The following is a 24650-nucleotide window of genomic DNA, read 5'->3' as shown; positions in this document are numbered from 1 at the left end:
AAAATTATACTGTACTGAATGGCTTTCGCTCAAACTAGAAATGGGATTTTTAGTAGGCAATTTCTGTATTTTTATAAAGATAAAGCAATGTTTGATTGCTTCTTCCCAGCTGTTTTGGTTAGTGGTTATAAAGAAAAATTGGAAGGGGGTAGGGCGAGAAAGATAATATGGGGGCGGGTTTGTAAAGATGCGCTTAAAAAACAAATCTTAGATTAGGAAACTAAGGCAGAACTTTACAAAGCAACTGCGCCTGCAGCTCATCTGAGCTCAATACTTTGTCCTCTGGGTAGCTGGAGGAAAGTGACGGAGTGAGAGAAAGAGGGAAAGAGGGAGAAAAGCAAAAACGCTGCTTCTTCGCAGGCTGCAGCAGCCACCAGGAGCTGGATGAGGCGCTGGGAGTTGCTGTTAGGAGTAGCTCTTCAGAGGTGGGGAGAGGGAGAGGGAGCAGCAGAGCGTCAGGGAGGAGGGACGCTGAGGCCACTGAGGGGTCAGCGGGGCCGCGGCGCCGGGCTGGGGGCCTCCAGGCGGCGCTGGCCGCGGGGCCAGGACTAGTGCGCCGGGCCACCCGCGCCTCCTGCTGTCCGCTCCTGGGGGTGGGCCCCGCGCCGCCTGACGGATTGACTCGGAGATGGATCGAATTACACCATTTGCCGTGCCTCGATTTGTTTTGCTCCTGCTTGGTCCCGCGGCTGCTGCTGCTGTTGTTGCCGCTGCTGCTGCTGCTGCTGCTGCTGACGCTGCTGCAAGGACTGGTGGTGGCGAGTTTCAGGATTATATCAAGGAAGCCAAGATCTAAAGAGACAGAGGGATATATATGTATATTTTGCATTTTTCCTTTATTTTTCTTTTTTTTTTTCTTGAACGTGACAAGCTTTATTTTTACCAGCCTACCCCCATGAGGTAAGACCCTTGGGTAAAAATGTTCTAATGCTGTGCTCGCCTGGTGGGGATCGGACCTAGATCCTCCGAGCCTGAATCGAAGCCAGTGTGCGCGTGTGTGTGTGCGTTGTCACTGGAGAGTTGATTTCTTTTCTAACCAGCTTTCTCCGCCTGCCGTGCAAGGGACGCACACAGGCTGGAGAGGTTTGGCGGACCCGTCAAAACTGGCTGAGCTGGGAGTCTGGGGGAGGGGCATGGGGACTTGGAGGCCCCCCTGCACTGTGCACCCCTTGTGGGGAAAAAGCGAAAAAAGGGGGCAAATAAAAGTTTCTTTCCAGGCAGCGCCAGGTCCGCGCTGCTCTTACCTTATCAGGGGCAACCTAGGCTGCTACTGTACTGAGCACAGCGTCTTCAGCCAGCAAGGGAGCCGAGCCCAGGCCCCTGGAGCGGACTGCGGGCTCGGCCACCCACTTCCGCCCGCCCCAGAACCCGCACTGGGACCGCTGGGGTCGGCAGCGCGGGGCCCGGCTGGGAGCGGACAGGCGACTTCTCGCCAGCGCCTGAAGAAGGGGCGTAGCACAGCCGCGGGGACCCGAGCAGCTCCCCAGCCTACTCCGGCGACCTGTCAGTGCGCCCCCCTTGTTGCGCCCAGTGGCGAGGGGCGGGGGCTCGGGGCACTTGGCCTCCCCCATCCTCGAAGCTCCAGCACGGGTTCCTGCCCGGAGGGCGGCCACTGCCCGCCTTCCCTCTCCCCCTGCTGGTGGAGCGCGCGGAGGACGCGCTCGGGGGCCGGGGGCTGCCCGCCGCCCACCCCACCTCCCACCCGGCGCCCGGGTTTCTGCTCCCGGCCACTCTCCCCCGCAACTTTCCGTGCTTTGTTCTCCGCCTGGAAATGATTTACGGAAGCGTCTTGGACAGGGTCTCCGCCAGGCAGCAAGAGCCCGGCGCTGAAATGTGTTACGTTCTCATCTACCCATCAATTATGGATGGAAACAAATAAGGAAGAGTCAATTTTGCATGAGCCCCTTCCCCGGCGGCTAGAGGCGTCCAGGAGCCGGGAGGGAACCGCCGCTCTCGTCGGCAGCCGCTGGCAGGGGGATGGTGAGGAGGAAGGTAGGGAAACTTTTATTTCCAGTCTTGTCAGCGATTGTCTGTTCCTGGGTTGCAGACGGGTTTAACGTTTCCTTCGTCCTGTCTTACTCTTGGATTGAAATAAGAGGTCATAAAGGACTTTAAGGTGTGGATCAGAACTGGGTTTGAAAAATTTCTGTTAAATCGACTCTCGGGACCAGTGCTGTCAGGTGATTGTTTAAATCCTGAACTTGTGAAAAGCTAAATGTCAAGAAGCTAAGGCGGAATGAAGTAGCGGAATTAATTACAGTGTTGGAGGAAGTCAGGGGAGAGCTCCCAGTTCGGAGGTGAGCAGTCAGTAGCCCAAGTTCTGACATCCCCAACCCTTCACTTCTCTCAGCTGGATGATTTTCGCACAGAAGGGACACTGGGTCGTTATTCTAGATATATAGATTTTGTAAACAGTAATTGGACCTATGTCTACCTCTACAGGCGGCTACTTTCCCATAAAAATAACGGCAGTGTTTCCATTTTCTAAAGAAAATAAGTGTCTAGGGCAATTTCCCCAAGAACTTCCAGCTATTAAGAATTTTAAGTCTGCAGAATCTACCTATATTTGGGGCAATAAAGTAGATTACTTTGTTTATTTCAAGGTTGAAGCCCTAGGGTAAAGTTTTTTTTTTTTTTTCTAAATTGGATTGTCTCTGTCTCGCAAAATAGGAGAAATACTTATTTAAAGGATCTTCACAAGGTCTTTTCCTGGTAGAACTGAGAAATCTGAGCTCAGGATGATGATTTTCCTCTCCTTGTAGGTGGTTTACACAGTAGGTTTCCATGCCTGTCTATTCCTGTTGTTGAAAACCCCCCGAGCTCTCTTAGCTGTCTAAGTCGGGAAATTAAGTTGTGTGTAGTCATGTTCAATGTAGTGAGTGACAGGCATATTCTGTCAGCCTGGCAAGTATTACACAAACGTTTACCCTGCCTTAGGTAAATAGAAATTGCCAGATAAGCTCTGAGATTTGGGCCTATGTATATTACCACAAACTTAAACATCTGAAGATGTGCCATATAAAGTATAGCACAGCCATAGCTGGATCTTATTTTTTTTCTTTAATTACTGTATGTGCTTTGATTTAGATCTCTAGAATGTACTCTCAAAAACACAGTAACCCTCAGATTTCCAAAATGTGTTATTTAGCAGACCATTTCCCTCCATTGGCACATTTGGTTAGATTAACAACCAACTACTGTTTCTTATTGGCTCCTGCAGAATATTGCTCCCTGTCCTTCTTTCTATTAGACGCTCTACATAGATCATCTCTTTTTGAGGCATGTTTCCGTGATGTGGAACAGTGTGCCAGGAATATTGTGACTTCTCCACCACCAAACAAACAGCTGGTTAACTTGAATTTGATTTAGTGTGTGGACACTCTGCCCTGTTTTTGTCCTGTTCCCCCTGGTTTGATGGATTTGAAAGATAGCTGTGACGTAAACCTATTAGTCCTTAGAGGGAGGACCACTTAGAAATCCAGTGGACTTCAGTTCACTGGCTGCTGGCTGCACAGGAGGGATCCGTCCAGTTACTGCTCTGGGTAAGTGGGCCCCTGGATCCTGGGCCATGGTTCCTGCTGCTTCAAAGACACTCAGGCAAGTAGGCAGGAATCAGAGCTTTGATTCACAAAGATGCCTATAATTTTTAAGGATTTACTGAAACTGGAGAAGTTCTTCACGTCTTGCTGCTCCATCATAATGAACCTTGGTAATTAGCTTAGTCATTGTTCTTGCCTGTGAATTTCACTAAGATACAGGGAGTGAAAAATGCATCTGAAATAGGGTCATTTTTCAGCCTCCTGATGCATTTTATGCAGAGTTAAGAGCCTGGCCGAATGCCTAACCATTATTGGTGTAACCATAGGAGGTGAACTCCTTCCTTAGCATATTGCAGGATAAAATATTACCTTTTATTTCAATTAATAGACTCTAAACTTGCACATTCTAGATTCATTTCTAGAAGAAGCAAGAGGCACTCAGTATCTATGGAGTGTTATGGTTCGCAAGAAGCTATGCTCGTCAGCATTCCAACACCAGGTGAGGGGACATGTTTCTGTATGTTAAAGTTAAATCAGCATGAAAAGAAACAGAGATGGGCAAACATGCCATTAGGCAAGAAATGTAAATACGCACCCCTTTTCAGGAAGCATATTATTTTGTCCTAGAAATTTAAAAGCAAGATTAACTATACCAAATATTTGCAGAGGTCCAGCCTTCCTGCTTTAAACACGAATAACCCAATGTATGATTAGCGTTTAATTCATGTACTGAAAGTGTCGTTAAAGTGGAAGGTCTCACTTTCCGTGGATCATGTGAATGGATGCGTAGTGTTACAATATACCAAAGCCAGAGTCTTAAGTGGCTGCTTATTTTTGCAAACTTGCTGCCAACTTCCAGTTGGAGAAAAAAGTATGTTTTGATATATTCCCATGACATGTGGAGAGAATAAAAATCATATAACTGTACTGAGCATATCATAATCTTGTTACTTGAGGTGGCGGCTGTCTGGCTAACTTCTCCTCAGCCCCTGATGACAGTTGATAACTGTCCCAACAAGAAAACGGGGCAACATTCTCCTCCGAAAAGCAACTGTTTATGTAACCAAGGGCGATCCAATCAGTGGTTTACATAGGTACCACACATGAGGTATACTTATTTCTCAAACTTCTCTTTTCTATTAAGCTTCTGTTAACTCATCCAGATTAGCATTTTAACAACCCTGAAGTGAACTTCTGCCATTCTCTCTACTTGGACACAGTGTGTAGATCATCCATCATCCTGTCCTTGGCTACAACAGGCTGCTGGCTCCATCACCATTTGGAGCTACACAGAATCCATCTGACTGTGAACAGCACAGCTGGCTACAGCAATTTTTCCTTCCACACCACTGGCGGCATTGTCTGGCTGTGGTAACTAAAGTTAACACCCAGAATGGGAAGTTTCCATTGTTTGGCAACCTGGGCCCGGGCCCCTTGTCCAGTCCTGGGGAGCACACCTGCAGAAACGCTGGCTTGCAGTGGCGTGTCCCACTTAAGAGGGACCACGTTCCAACCTTACACGACCCACTGGAAGGCCTCCTTAAGCCTGATAAGATTAAACCACCAGAATTACAGAATTAGCAGGAGCCATTCGGACACCACTGAATCCTAGAGCTTCAGAATTCACTCTATTTGAAAAGAGGAAGGAAAAATGAAGTGTCCTTTAGCTTGTGATACCAAAAGGCTGACCACAGAAAATAACCAGTTTGGTTCTCTGGAGAACTAAACAGGTTGCTGTTCTGTTCCTTTCCACAAGGAACACATGCCATCCCTGAGTCTGAGACCCATGTCCAAGAGTGCCCAACGCTTTCTACTACTTTGTCTCCTTCTTTTTACTCGATAAGAGATCTGCTACAGCAGTCATTTCTTATTAAAGCAAGAGTGATGTGAACTAGGTGGATATATTTGTTAAGGGGTGTTGCCAAGCTTAAACAAAACTGGTATAATTAGAAGTATTGCCTTTGGACTTTGATGTAGGAAGAAGGGGCATTCGATGCACCTCATGTTCTGGAGGGAGACGGCATCTTTGCTTCTTCTCCTAATAGTTACTGATGAAGTCAGCCACAAACAGCTGGGGTGCTCGTGTGCAGACCACAAAAAGGAAGTCATGCTTTTCCTCCCACCTTCCAGGTTCCCCTAGCTGGGATAATAATCAAATTAACAGAGATAGGTTAACTGGAGAAAAATCAAATTCAGTACATGCGCATGGGTGTTTCAGACAGGCGTGAGAATTCCAAAGACAGTGAAGCCACATTGGGTGTGTAAGACATTTGTGGACGAAGGATAAATGGGCAGAATGGGGCATTGGATTTCAGAAATGAGAATGAGCGGTTTCCAGGTAGTTGAGGAAGAACAGAACACACTTGGCAGTTCAATTCTTGCTAGGCAACCCAGTAGTTACCTAGCTGACAGGCCCCTGCCTGAAAAGCCCTCTGATTTACCACACTTAATTCAAATTAGGGTTAGGCCAACAGCCTAAAGTCTCCTTCCTGAAGCAGGTTTATCTGTCTGAATCTCAGGGCAGGAAGGGGGAAGGGTCACAGTTCTGAGTCTTTTGTTTCTTAATAAACAGCTGAAAATCAGTATCCAGAAAGGCTGCTTCAGGGTGGCAAAACTGTAGCTCCCTTCAGTGCCGTGATGCTTCTGATGATAAAGAGAAAGAGGAGAAAACGCAGCCACTTGTTGTTGGTCTGCTTACAAAATTCTAGGCACCATCCAAGATGTTTATCTTCATTATATCATCTTACCCCCCACAACTGCCTCAGGCAGGTTCTAGATGCCTCACTGCATGACCAGAAAAGACACGCAGGCCCCTGAGAAGTCAGGTTGTTTGCCTAAGGTCACAGGGCAGAAGGCGTGTGAGGCAGGCTTTGAACCAGGTCTGCGCTGAACTGTTTCCAGGAACCAGGGCCATTCTGCAGTTTTTTGAGTCCCTGATAGTTCTGACATTTGTTTAAAAAAAAAAAAATAGAGTTAGATTCTGAAGGAAAATTTTCTACTGCCTAAAATGATATGTACAGATTGGGTGTGCACTTAAACGTTAACCTTTCTCTGAACTAAATAGTAACACTGTGCTCTTCTTTCCTTTTTATTCCTGGTGGCCAAATAACTGTGACACGCTCTTGTCAAGTGTCATGGAACAGTGGTCTTCTCCCGCCATTCTTCTGCACGTTAGACTTTCCTGTCCAAAATTACAGTGGCGGGGGACAAATGACAGAATCCATCACTCTCCACCAAAAAGTGCTCCTGCATCAGGGAGCGACTGACATTCATTCCCTGATCTTGGCAGGTAAAGACCCATTCTGTATTCTTGTCCCACTTCCCAGGAGTATTTATGGGCCCCATCAGCAGAGACAGTGAGAACTGCAGCTGTTCAAGCGTTCATGACACCAGAAGGGAAAGTGTAGTGCTGAAGTTTGAGTAGGTATTGTCTTGTAATATGCATTTGTCTTCGTTAGGACTGATTGTGAGAGAATCCTTTCACCTCCATGAGTCATCAGACACTTCATTAACAAACGGGCACTTCTGCATCAGCGTGGTGCTGTTCCTTTTTATTCAGTATTCCTATGGGAGGGAAGAAAAACAAACACACATTACTGTAACAAGGCCGAAACTTCAGGTTTTCCAACATATATTTTTGGGAAGGAAATACGGGTTTTACAAAGTTCAATCTGTTGTTGGTACATGTATAATAAGGCCTCAAGATGATCTGAATTACTTAGCCTATTATTGGAGTCTGTATTTAAAAATAAAGTCTGGCGTTTCTGCTCAGCTGAGGAATTGGCACATACGTATGAACTGGAGCAGATGAAGCTCTTTGAGAAAATACCACTTCCACGCTCAGGTGCCGGCTGTCAGAAGAGCAGGGGCTCAGACTCCCCCTGCGTCTGCGTCAGCCTTGGCCTTGCATGTCATTCTAAGGGTCTCGGGAGCTCTTTTGGTCTGCAGCATTGTCTGCAGGTATCAGTAAGTCCCCAGATCTCCCCTGGGTAATTGGTGGATGGAGTAAATATATTTGGGGTTTTTTTAAAAGATTTTATTTATTTATCTTTAGAGGAGAAGGGAAGGAGAGAGGGAGAGAAACATCAATGTATGGTTGCGTTTGTGCGTCCCCTGCTGGGAACTGGCCTGCAGGGAACCTGCCTGCAACCTGGGCATGTATGTGCCTTGACTGGGAATCGAACCGTGATTGTCTGGTTCTCAGGCCCGCGCTCAATCCACTGAGCTACACCAGCCAGGGCTAGTAAATATATTTGTAAAGCTGCAGGAGGGGGAAATAAAGAATGCTGCCGTTTCAGTGAAGAATGTTTCTGTTTTTGCCATTTGTTCATCCAGCTCACTTTTCCCAAGTGTCTGTGCTTTACAGGTTGGTGCCAGGGTAGGGACAGGGTTCAGAGAGGAACATGACGCAGTTCCAGAACTCTGTCAGGAGTCTTACCCAGCGGTATCTGGAAAAGACGAGGTCAACATAGCCAAAATAAAAGGGCAAGTGTTTTCAGTGTTGGGAAACATGCACACAGACCTGTGGAAACTGAGAGGAGGGAGAGGTTATTTCTGGCGAGGGTGGTCAGAGAAGGCTTTGTGGAGCCACTGATATTTGAGCTGGTCCTTGAACTAGGTAGGATTTGGACAGGTGGACAGTGAGGGGCAGTGGGGGAGGTGGGGAGAAGGAGGGCATTCCAGGCATAGAGAACAGCTTAGGCAAAAGTCCTGGGGCGGGGGTGGGGGTCTAGATCACTTGTCCACATTTGAGTCCTAACCTAGGACAGGCTTGCATTTCAGGTGTGAAGAGGCAGTTTGTCTTGCAATCCACAAACATTTATTGTCCCTGGTCTACTGTCCTTAGCCATTTGCAGATGGCCCTGCTGCTGAAGCCATCAGAATGAATGGGATCAATCCTGTGATGATTCAGCAGATTGCTCCTTGATCAGAACTGAACCCCCCTCCCCCACATCATCTGTGAAATGGTTCGATGTCACACGCGAACGTTGCGCAGGAGGAGATGGCATGATTCGCCTCGAATTTCCCAGGAATGGGGCTTCTCCCACAGTGTTGTTTAGCAGACCCAGCCCAGCAGGTCCATTGCCTCATAGGCTTCATCTTTTTTTTTTTTAACATGAAAGGATTCTAGACATAGACTCTATAAAGAAGAGTAAATTGCATACATATGAGAACTTTTGGTGGTGGGAGAAGGGACTATGGAGGTAGGCAGTGGAAGAGAGAGTAGACTCTTGAAACAGAAAATGGTAAGGAGCTGGCTTCTAGGTGCTCACAGCCTGCAGCCCCAAGAGGCCTGACTATCTGTTTCCCTCTAAGTTGGCAAAGTGATGACGCATCGTTGATGAGCAGCAAATATTTCAGTAAGTGTTCACTGAGTCTGACTTTTTAATACATTGCATGTAGAGCCTGCGGTGGCTGGTAAGCTGTGCAAGAAATGGGGTTGGGGCTCTTGACTGTCTTTTCGTAATAAGGTACAAGCAGTAAATGACTTGGAAAGTTACTAATCCTTCCTTTTTGAAAACCCCATCTTTAAGAGTTTCTGGGGGTTCAGCACCCCCTTCTGAGTCTGATCTTTCGAGATAAACATGTGCCCCGTCAATGGCTCCCCAAGACCCCACTGTGGGAGCTCCCTCCAGGCCCATTTCTACTCCAAGCCGCTGCACTGTTTGGGTCTGGGGGTTGTTCTCAAGCCATCATTGACCCCTTGAGTTAACACAAACTGTAATCGACCAGTGGTTAAGTGTAGTAGTGGACTGGATATGTTTTGTGGAAGGAGGGACCGGAAGTTCTGTCTAGTATAAGCATGCTTATTAGAACACATAATAAAAAAGTAGAATGAAAACATTTACATTAGGGAGTGATTAAGCCAATTGCTTTGCCAAGAATTGCTCCAGTAGTTTAATTTTCCTTGGTATATTTAAGTCTTTTGCAAGTTAACAGTTACATGACAGACAGAGTCTTAAGTCCGAAGAATCACTGCCAATGAAAGATCAATCAGAAATTATAAAATAGGTCAGTGGGGAAAAGGATTAAGCCTACACAAATTCAATATCAGGAACCTTTCAGGAATATTCCAGTGATGTAAAGCAGAGAACCTGTTGAGTCTAGTAATTAGTCTGGCTCCCACCCAGTTACTCCGTGAAGTGAAGGGCACGGTCCCCCTCCTCCCCCTCGGAGAGCACAGTTGCCTTCCAGACGGGACCTAAAATAACCTGGCCTGGCTCAGCTCGACTAATAATAACAGCTAGTGCTTACTGTGTGCTTACCGTGTGCTTACTGTGTGCTTACCGTGTGCTATGGCACTGTGCCAGGAACTTTAAATATGTTACCTAATTTAATCCTCACGCTGCCTCTGAGAGTGTAGGACTAATAGCTAAGAGGTAGCATTTATTGACTAAGTGTCTGATACTCATTAAGTGTATATATTAAATTACTTGAGCCCTGCCTTGTGTGGCTCAGTAGATTGAGTGCCAGCCTACGAACCAAAGGGTCAAGGGTTCGATTCCAAGTCAGGGCACATGCTTGGATTGCAGGTCAGGTCCCCAGTAGGGGGTGTGGCAACCACACAATGATGCTTTTCTCCCTCCCTTCCCTTTTGTCTAAAAATAAATAAATAAAATCTTTTAAATAATAAATCATTTGATCAGCATTCTATGAGTTGGATACTGTTATTAATAACATCAGCACATAGTGGGAAACTGAGGGATGGGAGACTCATCTGATTTCCCCAGGTCGAACAGCTGACAAGGAGTGAAACCAGGGGCTTGGAATCCTAAGAAGCAGCACAGTAGGGGGTTCAGGACGGGAACTCGGAAGCCAGTTTTTTGTGGTGCGAGTACTGGCTGTGTGACTGCTAAGCTGTGTGATCTTGAGCAAATTACATAATATCTCTGAGCCTCAGTTTCGCCACATAAAAGGTGGATGATGACGGGTAGTACCCACCTGGTAGGGTGGTTGTGAGGTAAATGAATTACTGTTTGGGCAGCGAGTAGAGTCGTGCTTGGTGTGCAGGGAGTGCTGTATACGTCTCCGCGTCTGTTCAGGAAAAGTGAACGCAGCCAGGCCACAGAGCCCACGTGCTGGCCCCCGACACCGCACCACCTTTTCACCTGAGTTTATCTTATGTCTTTAACTGACGCATATACCTTGAAGCCAGGTTCACAACCAAGCTACCCCCCCCCCCAGGCCTACTACACTTGACACAGATTCAGCCTGATTGGAAAGGAGAATTTGGCAGGAGGGGTCCAGTAGCCGGGAGATTTACCCGACCTTGATGTCTAGTTGCCTACCCCTGACCCAGATTTCAGCTGTTTAGACTCACGATGTCAGAAAGTCAGGCTGTCACTGTTGGTTGTGTCCAGGGACAAACGTAGATGATTGGCATGTGTTCTCTGCTGGTGGCCCCCTGGGCTGAGGAAAGCTTGGATAACACTGGAAATTCAGGCACATTCCTGGACCATCCTTGCCATCACCCACATCTTTGATCACTATCAGTGGTCCTCAAACTTTAAATGTCCTTAGAATCCCCTAGGGTTGGAATACAAATTCTCAGGGCCCCAGCACCAGTGGGTCTGGGATGGGCCCAGGAGTCTGCATGGTAAACAAACACCTCGAATGACTTGTGCCCCATTTTGTCCCTGGACCACACTTTGAGAAACGATGGTCGAGTGCAGCTGGGCTCAGATTTCCACCCAGGCCAGGCACTGGACTTCAAGGCCAGTGTTGTAGGCTACTCAGTAGGAGGGCCGAAGCCTTCTGCCTGCGGCACAAGGAGAATGCTTAGGAGCCGAAGGCTTCCCAGCTGACTCGTGAAAGAGCAAAAGAGTAATAAAATCTGCTCAAAGCTAAAGAGGGCTTTTTTTTTTTTTTCCAGTTTGCAAAGGAGCTTGACAGTGAGCAGAGACTAAGAAAGAAAAAGGGCACTCACTTATTTCTGCTGGCTGGCCTATATCATTTCATAAATGGAGTTGTAGGCCAGTATTCACAGCAACATTTTTGATTTAATGATAAACAGAGATAAGGGTAATCAAACTTCATGCTTCAGGGCATAAGGTGATTGCCTGCTGCGGTCAGGATGGAATTTTTTCTTTTGTGTTTTGCACAATTGACTAGCTGCATTAGAGAGAGTGCTCAGGCTGTGTTTGGGGAAGCCCGGCCTCCAGGCCCTGGCAGAAAACTCCCCCAGATAAATTCATCTGGGAAAAGGTCTGATGTGGGGTGAACAGCCCCGTCGTCAGTTTCATTTTCACGTGAAGGTTCCTCATTCTGTGCGTATTTCTGTAAGCCGCATGATGAGACTGGAAACTTACTGTGTTTACAAGGAGATGACCTAGGTCTCTGCTTGGTCCAGCAGCGCACTCCGAGTGCCCCAGGAAAGCACTTTCCCCTCATCTGTGGACTCACAAGGGTAACGAGCCTCCCGTGATACAGAGGAGGTGAAGGTGCTTTGTAAAAACCACCTAAGTGCTGCTCAGAATGTGAGGTATTGTTACGATACAATAAATGACACTTACAGAATCACCGTTCATTATAATCAGCAATATGTACATCGCTTCTCTGTATGATGATATCATGTGCATCATGACAAGGAACAGTTACTGAGATCTCAGTCTCTGCCCAGCACTGACGTGTTTTAGTTACATTTTCTTACGTAATCCTTGTATCGGCCCTTTGGGGCACATAGGTTTTTTTACCGTTTTATAGACGAGGACACAGATGTTCAAGGAGCATCCGTTTACGGTAACAACTTCCCACAAACTGAGAGGCCCAAAATGACACAAAAGTCATACCTCACAGTTCTGGAGGTCAGACGGCCCCAAGCAGTTTCACTGGGATCAAGTCAAGGCTGTTCCTTGTGGAGGCTCAAGGGGAGAACCCATTTTCTTGTCTTTTCCAGCTTCTAGGAGCTGCCTTTATTTCTTCACCTGCAGCCCCTGTATGGTCAGCCACAGTGGGCGGTGCCCAACTCCCCGACTCTGCTTTCGAGGTCACGCCTCCTTGGACTCCTGCCTCCCTGCGGTGACAGTGGGCCCACACAGGTCATCGAAGACCGCTTCCCTACTTTAAGACCCTTTATTTAATCACATGTGTCCCTCTTGTTGTTTAAAGCGGCATATGACAGGTCGGGAATTAAGGCCCAGACATGTCTGGGGAGGGATGGAGACCTTGTTCCGTCTGCCACAGTGAAGTCCCTTGCTAAGAACACCCAGAGGAGGAGGCAGGATTCATGCCCATGCCCGTGTGACCTAAAAGCCCGTCATCTCAACCACTTACTATAAAACCTCCTCGTCGCATTTGGTGGAAGAAACAATAAAAACATAGCGCGTGAGTGGTGAGGAGGCCTTGTTACTTTTAGAATAATCTATTGGGGGCTTTTAAATGTAATCATTATGGTAGTAACAGCATAGAAATGAACCTTACTGATCTTCATGTCCTACTTTGCACAAAGCATGCTATGTATAGTTATCGCTTTCTTGTGAGCTTGAATATTATTTACTTAGTTAACTGAATTTACAGGGTCCCTAAATCCAGTTGTGTTTTGTGAGGTGAGTGAATAAAGGCGCCTTTTGGGGACCAGGGAAGCATTCGGGAAGACTTTAGGAAGGTTTTCTAACGGAGCCACCAGTTTAACAAAGACTGGTTGACAAAAAGGGATGGCGATAAGCCAGTCATCCTTTGCTGGCTCTGGCATTGCCTCTGCCTTTGCTGGTCTCTAGGCCGGCCGGGTGGGGGTCCGCAGGTAAAACTCCCCCTCCCCATTCACTGAAATCCAAGACCATCTCTAGCTCATGGGACTTGATGTCCTCAGAGGTCAGTGAGAAAATCAGAAACCTGTGTTCTGCCAAGTCTCCAGAGAACTGTAAACATGTCATTAGACAGCTCTTTCTCCCCCACTCATTTCGTTTCTCTCCCTCCCCCCTCCCTGCCCCCCTTCTCTTTTCTGCACGCTTAGGTGATATCTAAAGCTTAACGTAATTATCGAGTTCAAAGTGTGCCCCCGTCACTGCCAAGGCCAACAGAACAGTTTGAACAAGGAGGAAGAAGACAGAGCTGGGAGTCCAAGCCCAGCCTGGCTCAGCTGCTAGCCAAGCAGATCTCTATGGGCAAGGCCCTGGTCTTGCTGGCCTTGGTTTTCTCAGTAGAACAGAGTGAGGGGGGGTGGGCAGCAGAGAGGGTCTGGATGATCTCCACGGGATATTTTAGTAGTAGGATTCCTTAATGCCATCTTTATTTTTGTATTTTCATGACATAGGGCCTAGGGTCAGATCTAATGGTGATTTAAAAACTATGAATCCACTTCACACATGCACATCTAGCCAGCTATCTGTAAAAAGACAGACAAAAAATCATCTAACTTCTCAAATTTATTATTGCCATTTACATTTTACAACACTTTGCCCTTTTCTTTCGGGATCACTTCAACTTCATTGCTGTTAATATAGTTTTTAGACTCAATTTTCAGACATACACGGATAATATTTTCAGTGAGCAGTAATTGCACCTCATTCAGCTCTCAGGTTGATGCACTCCCAATGCCCAATTTCCCAGTAATTTTCCCCTGGAGAACCGGCCCCCACTGAACACGTGTGTAGGGCCGACAAGGCAAATGAGTTTCAAAGTAGAAAGCCCAACCCAGCTGCTTGGTAGCGATTGCTCCAGCTTGTGTTGTACAAATTTGTGGGTCCGCATGCAAGGTCGGGGGAGAAAGAATGCCCTGATTGATTAGCAAATTATTCTGTGGGACAGAGAGAGTGCATGGTTGTAACCTCCACATAGAAAATTTGCCACCTTTGATCCAGAATTTTCTTTAGAGACACATATCACCCTTAAAACACTTACTCATTAATGGTCTTGGTGATAAGTATTTAATGAGGATGTTATCTGGCATAGCGTCTTGGCTAACCGCAGGACAGAGTTTTGAATTATCTGACCCAGGAGAAGGAAAATAAGTAACTCCTAATGGAGAAGGCACTTTGCTAATGATTACTTTTCCCAGTTCTAACCATTTGCTTTCTTCTGTTGCATATGCCCTCAATTACGCCCCCCACTATTATTAACATTTTATCAAAGAGTCAGAAATGAGATAAATGATTGTGTTACTACAAATAACACCTTCACCATAGGTGTATAACCGTAGACATATATTAAAATACACCACCACCACACATATACACAGACACATATGGAGATTTTAAGTGAAAGCTGTCAAAGTTAGATAGATTAGATTGGAACCCTGCCCTGGCTGCTAACTTGATGTAAGAAAGTGGGTATATCACTAGTTTCTCCAAGACTCTTGATTCCTTTTCTTTTAAGTGGAGAAAACAGTCTTTATCTTAGACTCAGAAATGTTAAAATCATTAGAGAGACTGTACAAATTGGCCAGTATTGTTTTTTAGAACACAGTAAGTGCTCAGTCAAGTAGGTGTTACCTACAAGTAAGAGAAAACCCAGCTCGAAATTGCATAAACTATGAAGAAATGTCAGGTCACATAGTGAGAAGCCCGGAGGCAAGGTGGCTCAAAAGCGTCATCAAAGACTTCCAGGCTGCCTGCGTTCTCTGCGGTGCTCACCCTGTCCACCTGTTCTCGGCTAGCTCTTCGCCTGGACCCACGAAGACTGGCACGCTCCAGGTGCGAATAAAGCTGATCAGGAGGCCGAGCCTTCCTAAGAAACCTTTCCTAGCAGTGGAGTTCTCTTCCGTCTCTGTGGACAGCGTCCTGCTGGTGCTCACGCCGAGACTGATGTAGTCTCGGGCAGGGGAGAGACCACCACTGCCAGGATGCACCGAGATGGAGGATACTCACCAATGGATATGGGAACAAAATCAGTGTTTTCTTGCAAAGTGTTTGCATTTTTACATCATTACATGTGCATATGGTGTAAACACAGTGTATATTACATAAATATATTCACATATTTGGCCAGAAATATCTTTCTCCCATTATTTGAAAATTTTTCATACCTAGGATGGAATTTTCACTTAATGAGGCAATTAAAAATTATTAAAAGACATGACACTGGAGGGCAGTACTACAAAAATGCGGACAAAAATCTGCAAGATGAATATGCCTTTCTTATCCTTACATATTTTTTCTTAATTTTTTTCCTGTAGCTTGTTTTAAATGAGAAATAAGATGTCCCTGCCAGATTAACACTTTGAAACATCATAATAAACATAAGCCATCAGTGTGGAGGCACCTTTATCTCTCCTCAAGTAGAGACAGAAGCACTAGCTTTGTTCTCTTAGAAATTTGCATTTTCTCATGGTTCTTACTTCAAAACAACCATTAACCCCTGAAGCTCTAAAGTGAAAGTTGCACGTATTTTGGCTACATATTACAAATCCTGTATGTACAGGGGAAATTTACCCTCTTCTTCCTTGTTCATGAATGAAGTTTATTATTTCAGGTTCCCTGGCTGGAAAGCTTAACATGGTTCTTCCTTCACTCTGGATTGTTTAACTAACCTCTTTTCTTGGTACAATAAATGCAAAAAGTTGTCTCTGGGGCCCAATAAAATATGGGTGAGGAGGCTCTTTCTTTGTTCAACTTTGTACCTGCCTTTGTACAGTTGGTCTGCCTTGGCAGTGTGCTGTAAAATTAACCATCTAGATTTTCAGTATCGGAAACTTACAGTTGGTGTTTTATGGTTGTGTTTTTGTTCAACAAAGTGAAACTTCACGCAGGCCTTATCAAATGAAAGTCGTATTCTTTCATATGAGAAACAGCCCTGTGGTATGTTCTCTGTATATGAACCTGCATTCTTTTCCCTCCAGAAAACTCTCGTCTCTGCAGGAGTCCACATGGCCCCAGGTCAGATTCTGATTCTGCCACTCAATCTCTCAGAACCTTGTTTTCCTTATGGAAAATAGGATAATGTGTCTATCCTTAGAGATGTGATGTCTTTCTTCAGAAGGGAATGTATGCAAAGGATTTAGCATGGTATCTGACATAATAAAAACTCAATATATTGTACTAGTTTTGTTATTAGTACTATTGTTTTCAAAACAAGGTTGCCTAGCAATGTATGAATGAAATATTCATATCTGAAGGGATTGTAGATTTTGCATATGGATAGGTTCCATAAAACATCTGGATGGCTATTTCTAAATGCACAGAGACAGAAAAAAACTACAAAACGATTTTGGTAAAATAATCGGCATTTCTTGATCACGTAAAAGCACAATAATGCTATCACAGGTATTCATTGCCACTCCTATTTTGGACGTGATTCTGGTGACTTAATTGTGTTGGGGCTTGGAAAGTTTATTATGTGGTAAAGTATTTTCAGATTATGAATTATGACCCTTAAAAAGATGGACCAGGTACTTTTGGTGATTTACCGCCTTCACTCGGCCTGACTCTGGGTCTTAGCGATTTCCTAGGTGCCTTCCTTCACTCATTCACTTATTCATTTATCTATGCAACGGATCATTTTTGAGCATTTTCAGTGATCAAAGAGTCTTCCTTCCCCTTTGCCTTCATAGAGCCAAAGCCTAGTAAACAATGAAAGCTCACTGCTAGTCAGTTTCATGGGTATAGGAACCCGCAGAGTCACACTTGGCCCTATGCCCAGAGTGCTCTGCTCTAGCCATCTTGAAATTTTTAATATTTTTTATAAGGAGCCCCACTATTTCATTTTGTATTGGCCTGTGCAAATCAGGTGGCCTGTTCTGATTGCTCCTTTTCACCATTGGTGTTTACTCTGTGTTAATCTGAGTAGACATACATCAGTTTTTGGAAAGAGGCCCAGACTGGGCCAGTTCCCACTGTAGCACTTACTCGGGCAAGCCGCCCAATTTCTCTGGGCCTTGTTCTCTCAGTCGTAAACGAAGACAACGTGGACCTGTCTCCGGAGTCACTGCCGTTCATCTTCACCCTTCGGGACAGTAAGACATGAGTGTAAAACGGTGTCAGGCCTGAATTTGGATGGTAACTGTGGTGGCCACACTCTGAGCACTCAGAATGAGGAGCTGGGGGTCATGGGATCAGAAGAAAACAAAGTTGAAATCAGAACTCTTTCTTAAGAAGTCGAGCTGTGTAGTTGAAACCTTTGACCTCTGGACTAGGTGTACATAAACATGCTATTTGGTGGTTTTACAGTAGAAAATCAAATTGATTGAGCACTGGCATTATTCTGCTCATTTCATTTGGATTTGAACTTTCCTCTCTATAGATTTTATGCTAATATCTCAGAGGAAATTTAACTCACTTCAGTAGTTTTGCCACACTTTAAAAAAATCTGTATCCAAGACCCTAAAACTCTAATATGGAAGTATTGGCACCCTTGCAAATTCTGTAATTTATAATCCAGGAAGTTTTATTTATTGCAAGATGGTCAAAATATTTAGCTAGCCCTCTGGCACAGGTGCTGACCAATTAACATGGACCCCACAGTGTGGTACCAAGTGGATGCCAGCTCTGGGTGAATGCCATGTAGTCTTACACTTGAATGTTAGTTTTTAGAAAAATGCCACTGTATTAACGGTGGCCTAGATATCTAGTTCTACAGAGACTCTGTCTCTCCAAGATGTAAGAAGGAGGTACCCCTCTCTACTCTTTGAGAGAACCAGAATCTTGCCTGGTTCAGTCATTCCGACATCCCTGAGAGCATCGTTACACTATCCAAATTAAAACTTATAGCTGTTTAATGGCAAGCAGACTTCAGACACAAATCACGTTTTGCAATCGTCATTGGTAGATACACCTTCAGTTCTGCCTGAAGGCACCTTCTACTTGAGCAAATTTTAGATCACACGAGAATTTGCAGCTCAGAGAGTCTCTAATCATCACCCAAACATTTGCATCATTAAGTGGGCCTTTCCACTTTACAAGTATGCCGCCAGCCTGTTTGAGCAAAAAAGAGATTGGGGTAGTGGGGGGGCGACCTTCTGTGGTGTTAAAAGCGCACGGACGGACAACTCCAGCTTAAGACACAGTACCAAAGAGCCAATTAAGATCAAAGCCATGATACTTAGTGGTCCCGATTTCATCGTTTAACTATTAAGCAATTTTTACTTTGACATTGATCAAGAGGTGTTAATGTAGATTCTTTTAAACAACTCCAATAATTTAGAGAGAAAGAACAAGAATGGTAAATGTTTCTTCTTTCAAGAGCTAAAAGTATCATGTCTTTGAGCCTCCTAAAAGTTACTCAGTTTAGGGGTTTATTTCCTTAGTTTAGATTAACCTTATTTAATTTTGTTTCATCGTGGTGGTGAACATCTTGACTTCTGCCTGTTATGTGTAATAGGATGCTTAGCTTAGAAGTCTGGGAACCAAATAGGAGTTTACATTTTTAGCTCCCAAGATATTTCTTCAGCCCTGATGGTTGATTGACTGACATATTTATATTTGTATTAGCATTGAGTGGGCTCATTTGAAAAGGGCCACAGAGAGAGCTGAAAGCTAGTAACTAGTCTGGTTAGCTAGACTAGAATTACAGAATTTTTCTTACCTGCTATGGTATTTTCATTTTTATGACTAAGAAGAATGACTCAGTGTGACTGAAATTCTGAAATAGATTCAGTGTTCCAGCAGCCATTTATCTTTAAGGTAAAATGTACACAGTTACACTTGGGAATTAGTTTATGAAAACACATACTCAGTGTTTTGCTACACATTCAAATAAAAGTTTACTTAGCACTGTAGATCAACAGTATTTGGTTTTGGATGGTGGTGCATCAGGGCACTGACCCACTGGAGAGCGAGGCACCAGCAGAGGGAGGACCCGGACTTCCTGCCACGGCCCATGCAGGGCTTTAACTGGAAGTTTGGGATTTGAATGAACTGGGGTTTCCTTTTCTACTTTTCTGTGCATGTTTTTAGAATAGAGAAAGGAGACCTTAAATCCAGTATTTGAAGAACTAGAGTAAAAATGGTTTGGGCTTAATATATCTAAGCACACAGTTGCAATAAGTTGTCCATTCGGTTTTGTGGGTGCAGGTTTGACCACAGAGGAGGCTGAGCCCCGTTTCCGTGCTCCACGTGACCGCAGTTCTGAACGCGTAATCGCATAGACCGCCCCTGTGTCACCAGCAGGAAGAGAGCAGCAGCGATTTTTTTGAATTGGCACGAATCTTTGTGAAATTCGGATTAAAGTTCACTCCAAAAATACAAATTGTTGTTGCCGATTTTATTTTAGCGCTCTATATTTTAGGAGCCCGGGAAAAGAAAAGTAGGAGGGTGAAAGGGAAACAAAGCCAGAATTATCATATGCTAATTTAACCACAATCTCTGAATTACCTCCATTTTCTTGTACTAAACCCCCGGAGTATAAATATGTCAGTTGATAGAGGACTTATTCTCAAGGAAGTTACTGAAGTACCTTAGCATTAAGTTATCTATTTCAAGAAACATATTCCATTAGATCCAGTATTAGTTCTTGGTTTTGTTCAACAGAAGGGCAATAACTGGGGCACTAATTGGGTGGGAGGGTGATTTTATTGTTTTTAATGAACCACCCCCCCATCCCTTCTATTTAAAATGTTCAAAAAAATACAAAGTGTTTTCTCCCTGATTAGTGCGGCTCGGTTGGTTGGGTGCCGTCTGGCAAAACAAAAGGTCAGCAGTTTGGTATTTGAAGTCAGGGCACAAGCCTGGGTTGTGAGCTGAGTCCCCCAGGTCGGGGCGCAGGAGAGAAGCAACCATCCGTGTTAACTCCGGAACATAGTGTTTCTCTCTCCCTTTCTCCTTCCCTCCCCTCCTCTCTGAAAATAAATAAATAAAATCTTTTTTTTAAAGTTTTGTTTTTAAAAGGGAAAAAACTAGTATAAGCTATTATATAAAATAATTTTTTGCCTTTATCTGCTCTCTTAATGCTTGTTTATGTGTATCTCCTTATTAGGTTGTAATCGGGGAGCATACAGTTTTATACAGAGGTGGGCAAAAGTAGGTTTACAGTTGTTTGTATGGAAAAATAAATAATAGAAGAATAAATAATAATGCAAGAATAGACTTTGTTTCGCATATTCACAGCGGTAAACCTACTTTTGCCCACCCCTGCATTCTCATTTTTTCCCACCACAGCCCCATCATAAGCTGAGGACAACTCATCTTCATTATTAGCATCTGAATGATTGCACAACATTCCATGACAAGGGCATCACATACTTTTATTTAAAGTATTTCTTCACGTTTAGAAATTTAATCCGTTTCTAATTTTTTCACCATGATAAATAAGGCTGCAGTAAGCATCTTCCTCTAATAAGTTTCTTTCTTTTCCTCTCTTCCTTTAGATTAGTCACTTAGGATAAATTATGAGAAGTAAAATTACTGAGTCAAAGGTTAGCATTGTTAATGTGCATGGATGGGAGCTTGTATGTTACACTTGCCAAATTAGTTTCTAAGTGGTTGTACTAATTTATCTTGTCGTAGGCAATATATTGATTTCATCCCAACTTCAGTAACGTTAAATATTTATTACCCTTTTTATAAAAAGCCAGCTAATTTGGCCAGTGTGAAATTGCATCTCGTTGATATCATTTGTATTTCTGTGATTAACAACAAGAAGCCTGATTTCAAGAGACTGGGTCCAGTCATTTTGCAGACAAGGTTTGTACTGCTTAACACATAAATAGACAGTCTGAAGACTATTACTTAGGAATTGTCATAGCATTTGCATCCTGACCAAAGGCTCCCTGCCCTTCTGTAGTATATCCAGCTTTGACAGCTAATTTCAGTCTTCAGCTGGTCTAAGAGGAGAGAGCAAAGAAAGCAATATTTGGGGATAGAGAGAATACCTGATAGGACCAGCAAAGGATTCTTCCCAAACCACAGAATCATCAGTTATCTACTTGCACCAGAAACTGTCCCAAAACTGAGTGTGTAAAAAAATGATCATTGATTTGACTCACGAGTTTACAGTTTGGGTAGAGACTCATTTCTGCTCCACGTCGTGTCAACTGAGGCTTGGGTAGGGGCTGTAGGGTCCACTTCTGAGGGGGCCCGCTAGAGTGGGGTGTTGCCTGTCCCCTGGGGGCTCAGCTGAGGCTGAGAGCCACTGCCTTCCTGCCTTTCCAGGTGGGCTCTTCATGAAGGCTTCTCCCAAGGCAGCGTATAGGCTTCCTCATATGACGGTGACTGGGTTCAACAATTTACCCATTGATTAGGTTCTGGGCCCAGAACTGACACATCACTGCCACCATATTCTGTCATTCAAGCAGTGATACTGTGGATTCAAGGGGAGGAGAGATATATCCACTTCTTTATGGGAACAATATAAAAATACTTGGGGACTATGTCTAGCCCTTTGAGAGACAGAAAAATCTCAGTATTTAGAACCCTATGGGCTGGGAGGCATTGCCACACTGACCTCCACTTCTGCTTTTCAGGATGCTCCAGCAGTGAATTCTCCACCCACCCAATTCACCTTTCCCACAGCAAGGAATTCAGGCCAGTGTCTCTTGGACTGATTTTTTTCCTTCCTGGAAATCTACCCGTGTGCCTTGCAGCCCCGCCCCATCCCAGTCTTCCCCTGGGTCTCGGTGCTTTTCATCGCCTGTGGCACGGCTCTTTTCTAGTAAGACAGATAGTAGAGGTGGGCCTGCGTGTGCGATGCATCTCAAGAATAATGACATCAAATGTATTTGGTCTATTTATACTGGGAAAATGCTTAACTTCTAATATGCCGAGAGCTAATATTTATGAGAATCTCACCTGATTGCTAAGTGGCTGATTTAGGCATTCCTATTACTAGTGCCAGGGAAAGGAAATTATTTGAAGGCAGCTTCTCTGTCCAGTCTTCCAAAGAATATGCCAGGAGAAAATCTGGAACGTAGAAGACAACACAAATCACCAGAGGTGGTCTTCAAGAAAGATTAGAGTATCATACAAAAGGGAGGGGACACAGCAGAGAGAAAGAGAAAGCAGAGCCATGCTAATGATACTAACAGCAATAACCATAATAATAGCTCATACTTGTTGCACTTATTCGGCTAGGCACGGTTTTAAAGCTTTTCTGTATATTAAGTCTGTAACACTCAGAACAACCCTTTAAAATAAGTCCGGTTGTTTTCTGTTTTCTTCAGATGCAAGGTGAAGTCGTTTTTCTGAGCTCACATAGCTAACAGGCGGCAGAGCCAGGGTGTTTGTAAGCCGTGCTTCCTCATTGGATGGCATGAGGGTTTTTTGGTCCAGGCTTGGTGAGGACATGACTCATCCTCCTAGGGGTCCTTACTTGGGTTTCACACATTGACGACCGCTTCTTCAGCCATTTTATAGGGTGTGGCTGAAATCCTCACCCTTCACTGGTCTCTCTTTGGTCCTTGAAGGTAGAAAGTAGACAAGGCTTGGAAAGGAGGAGACTCCTTTACATGCGTCCCCCCCACATCGCTGTGAGGAAGGATTTCGGAGGGAGCCCCTCTCTACTGGGGAGGGCCGAGGGGCTGCGGGAGCCCATGCTTCCGCCCTCACTGTGTTCCCACACTAGGGCACCTGAGCAGGGAAGCTCCCTGGCCTTGGGGGGGGGGGGGTGCTGCTGCAGCCCCTGCCCTGTCATTCCCGGAAACAACTGAAAGGCTTTGATGTTGGGTCCGAGATGGCAGGGAAGGGGCCTCTGACCACTTCAAAGGGACACTTGGGGGCAAGAGGTAGAAACCAGCTCCCAAGACCTGCAGAGGCAGGACCTCAGCTCACTCCCCACATGGAACTCCTCTCTTGTTTTATTGTTTCACAGAAAGTTTATTTATTTGTCTCATACAGTTAGACTAGAAGGAGTCATGGGTTGGGAGGAAATAGTGCTGTCTGTATCTTAAAGTAATACTAATAAAACCAAGCTACACATAGGACAGTATTTCTGTCTTAATAAATCACAAACCCTTCTTTCTCCTTTTTTTCTGCATTACCTTTGTCTGGTGCAGTGATTAAGACCACAGACACTAGAGCCGCCGCGATCCTTAGCTGTGTGACTGAAGGCAGATTACCTCTTTATTTCCTCATTTGCGAATTCGGAAAAATAGCACCAACCTCCGAGGGGGTGCTTATCACAGCGCCTCTCACTTGCTTCGCGTTCAACCATGGCTTGTTATGATCATTACTGTCTCCAGTTTCCCAGCCTCCAGCACGTGCATGTTACAGGTAACTCCAGGTGTGTCGCATGGAAACAAGAAAGAGTGTGTTGTGAGGCAGACTGCTCTCTCAGTGGAACGGGCACAGGAAATATTTTGTGCATTGCCACGTAAGCTTATAAGCTTATATCCACTAATATGGCATCAATTCTCCCTCCCGGGAACTCACAGTCTAATCAGAAAGACAAGTATGGACGACGGGTGGGTGCTACCCACCCTGGTAAGCCTGTACTCCAAATGGATGGAGTGTTGCAGAAGAGAGATCGCAGAGAGAGGTGGGAAGGGGCTCAAATTGGAGATGGGTCCGCAGGGACTGTTAGGAACTGGGCAGTCGGAGAAGCCTGAGAAGGCGGTGCAGGTCCAGAGCGCAGTGGGACCCCAGGGCAGGAGGCTGCGTGGGGCTGAGACTTGCAGAGTGCCTGCTTCCGTGGAAATAGGGAGGTTAACATTTACTTGGGCCACAGCATAAGCACTCTCAGTGTGCCGTGCTGAGCCAAGCTGCGACTAAAGAAAGCACTGATAATAATACGACTTCTTCACACTTCTATAGCACCTTTACAATTTACAAAGTATTTTTGTTCACATTTTCTCACTTGTCCTTTAAAAAAACCACAGGGAGGTAGTCAGCAGTGATGCTCCCTCATCTCACCTCGAAAGAGGTGACAGTGTGTCGGGGGCCCGGGGGGCCACAGATGCCCGTACTGCAGGGTCCCTTCAATCCTTCTCAGTGGCCTCTGTTTCCTCCTGCCCCTTGGGCAGGTTGGATGCTGCAGAAAATGCAAGTGGGCAGAGAAGGTGTGAACAGCTGACCTGAGATGGTGCTCAGGGCCTGGGAACTTCTGATTAGAATGCCTCGGAAAGCAGTGCGCCACCCCCCGCCCCAGGCCCACTGCCTCGGAGCCGCGTTAACAGCTGCTTCTCCTGGAGTTTCCACACTCCGAAGGCGCCCTGGAAGCTGCAGCCCGCACTGTACGCAGGCGGCGCTCCTCTCTCCCCAGCTCCGTGTAGAACACAGCGGAGGGAAAAACCCAGAGGTGCTTCTGTGT

At 45.3% G+C, this 24650-nt stretch overlaps 1 protein-coding gene across 7 annotated transcripts in view; it reads left to right on the top strand.

Annotated features, from left to right (window-relative positions):
* Window positions 1-740: 740 nt before the first annotated feature.
* The window catches only part of SEMA6D (semaphorin 6D), a 55134-nt gene continuing 31224 nt past the window's right edge, over window positions 741-24650 (top strand). For 6 of the 7 annotated variants that reach the window (XM_053670109.1, XM_053670106.1, XM_053670107.1 and 3 more), the window contains exon 1: window positions 741-900. The gene's annotated coding sequence lies outside the window, so the exon portion shown is untranslated. Of the gene's footprint in view, window positions 901-1758; window positions 1993-3949; window positions 4039-6669; window positions 6829-24650 lie in introns of those variants that run through there. The other variant, XM_053670103.1, reaches the window with a different exon arrangement.

Source organism: Artibeus jamaicensis, unplaced genomic scaffold (assembly GCF_021234435.1).
Source record: "Artibeus jamaicensis isolate MK-2021 breed Jamaican fruit bat unplaced genomic scaffold, CSHL_Jam_final contig_548, whole genome shotgun sequence".
NCBI lineage: Eukaryota > Metazoa > Chordata > Mammalia > Chiroptera > Phyllostomidae > Artibeus > Artibeus jamaicensis.
Note: the sequence above shows the minus strand (reverse complement) of the source record. Positions and strands in the feature narration are given on the sequence as shown.